The sequence below is a fragment of the Cebus imitator genome, unplaced genomic scaffold (assembly GCF_001604975.1).
Source record: "Cebus imitator isolate Cc_AM_T3 unplaced genomic scaffold, Cebus_imitator-1.0 Scaffold355, whole genome shotgun sequence".
Taxonomy (NCBI): domain Eukaryota; kingdom Metazoa; phylum Chordata; class Mammalia; order Primates; family Cebidae; genus Cebus; species Cebus imitator.
In genome coordinates this window covers 1,045,107-1,047,566 of record NW_016107670.1, presented here as the reverse complement: position 1 = coordinate 1,047,566, position 2,460 = coordinate 1,045,107, and the positions used below count along the sequence as shown (strand labels likewise).

The 2,460-nt window shown below is 55.6% G+C and overlaps 1 pseudogene across 1 annotated transcript in view; it reads right to left on the bottom strand.

Annotated features, from left to right (window-relative positions):
* Window positions 1-96: 96 nt before the first annotated feature.
* Window positions 97-2,460, bottom strand: part of LOC108287788 — a 3,366-nt pseudogene continuing 1,002 nt past the window's right edge. The window contains exon 2 of the transcript XR_001818478.2: window positions 97-2,209. The product of XR_001818478.2 is annotated as a heat shock protein 75 kDa, mitochondrial-like (transcript). The remainder of the gene's footprint in view (window positions 2,210-2,460) is intronic.

The window sequence follows — 2,460 nt, the reverse complement described above, 5'->3', positions numbered from 1 at the left end:
TTTTTTTAAGAAATACCTTTTAATTTAGGTAAATAAAGCTCAAGGAGGTGGGGCTGTCATCTATGGTGTCAATCCTTCTTCCCCTGCCCAGGCAGAGGCCTCTGGTTGTCAGTGTGGCTCCAGGGCCTGGACAAGCAGCTCATTCAGGCAGCCCACCACGGCCCTGGGGTCATCAACGAGCCCAGCGGCTATCACTGCATTCTCGTATATCTGATCCACCAGCCTGGGCCAGGCCAGGCTCGCTCACCTGCAGCTGATTCAGCTTCATGAGTGCATTCCTGGGGTTGACCTCCAGCACCGGCTGCAGGAGCTGTGCTCGCTCCGCCTGGGTCTTGGCCAGCTGCTACATGTGCAGAAGTGACGGGCGGCCCCCATCTCCAGCACGGTGTCCATGGTGGGGTGGGTGTCCAGTCAGAGGGTCACCTTCACGTTGGTGACACGCGACCCCAGCACGTTTCTCATTCAGGCCATGAGGTCTTCTGTCTCCTTCTCTGACAGGCGCTCAGCAGCTGGGGACCCGTCCTTAAACTTCCACTCCTTGTAGTGATCCACAATGATGTCTGTCTCCACGGAGATCAGCTTCTTCTTGTCAAACTCACGAAGGTGCAGCAGGGTGAGCTCATCACTGCTCATAGCAGAAGAGAACCTCTGTGTCTTTCTGCTTTATGGCCTTGTAGTAGGCCGAGTGCTCTGCCAGGTGCCGGTTGGAGGCACACAAGTAATAGATGTCGCGGGTGCCAGCCCGCATGCCGTTGGCATATTCCAAGAGGCTGGTTAGCTGCCCAGCCGGCAGCGCGGAGGACTAGTAGCACAGCAGCTTTGCTATGTCCTCCTTGACCTCCTGCTCGGCCGTGGTCACAATGCCCTCCCGCATGAACAGGCCGTAATCTTCAAAAAACTTTGCATATTTCTCAGCGTCTTTTTTACTCTGGTCAACGAGGAATTTGATCAGCCTCTGCTGTAAAACATCCTGGAGTTTTCTAATGAGTGCACTCTCCTGCAGCAGCTCCCAGCTGAGGCTCAGGGAAATGTCCTCACTGTCCACCACACCTCGGATGAAGCACAGCCACTTGGGCAGAATGTCTGTGGCCTTGGTCTGGATAAGGACTTTGAGGCTGTACAGTGCGACGCCGGAGCCCAACTCCCGGCTCACGTCAAACGCGGACGGTTTCGTGTCCGGCACGTTGAAGATGCTGCGGTTGTTGAGCGGCGCAACCATCTTATAGTGCAGGGTGTAGCAGGGCTTCTCATAGGCCTGCGCAATGTAACGGTAGAACTCTTCATGCTGCCACTCGCCGATGTCCTTGGGGTCCATCATCCAGATGGCCTGCAAGGTGTTCATCCGCCTTCCATTCAGGTACAAGGGGAAGCTGACGAAGTTGCTGTACTTCGTCACCACATCCCGCACCTGGGCCTCACTGGCAAACTCCCTGCAGTCGGATTTCAGGTGGATGATGATTTTCGTCCCAGTTCTAACTCCCGAAGCTTCCGCAATTTCACACACTCTGGAGCCGTCTGAAAGCCACTGGTAACCTGGGCTCCCCGGGGATGCCGAGCGGGAATAGACCTCCACTCTGCCAGCCACCATGAAGGTCGAGTAGAAACCCACTCCAAACTGGCCAATGATCTTGCTGCTGGCCTCAGCCTGGTTCTGCAGAGCATCTAAGAATGCCTTTGACCCCGGTCTGGCGATCGTCCCAAGTTGGACACCAGCTCTTCCTGTGTCATCCCGAAGCCAGTATCCTGGACGGTGATGGTGCCTTTCTCGGCATCTGTCTGCAAGTGAATCTCCATTTCTGGCAGTGCCTGGCCATCAGACACCAGTTTGTGACGCAGTTTTTCCAAGTCATGGCTGGCACTGGAGACCAGCTACCATATAAACACCTCTTTTTCTGAGTGCAAGGACCGGGCAACGATGTCCAAAAGCTTCTGTCTCGGCCTGGAACTCATGTTTGGAAGTAGAACCCTGCACGCGCTCTGTGCTGCTGAAGATCAAGTGCAGGGGTTCCTCCTTGTCCTCGTTGGTCTGCGTGCTGAATGGCTGTCCTGCCTGGAAACTCCAGGCCGTGTTTCGTCTGGGACAGAACTGGGCTGTGGTCCTCCGTGGACACAGAATTGGTTTTCCTCCCGGGGCGGTCGCCAGCGCCGGCGCCCACAGCAGAGGCCGTAGTCGACGGCCCCACGGCAGCAACACCCGCAGCTCGCGCGCCTAGTCGTCCTCCCAGAGCGCCGCTTGCAGCCACGCGGGACGAGACGGGGCGGGGCCGAGCAGGGCGGGGCCGTCCTCCGGCGCGGGGAGGTGATGTCATGGCGGGGGCCGGGCTGCCCAGACCGCTCCATTTTTCTTTTTTTAATTTTTTAAATTTCTTTTCTGTTTTTTTTTTTGTGTATGTGTGGGGTTTTTTGGGGATTTTTGTTTATTTATTTATTTTTTAAATTCCCATTTTTTCAGCTCTAAGA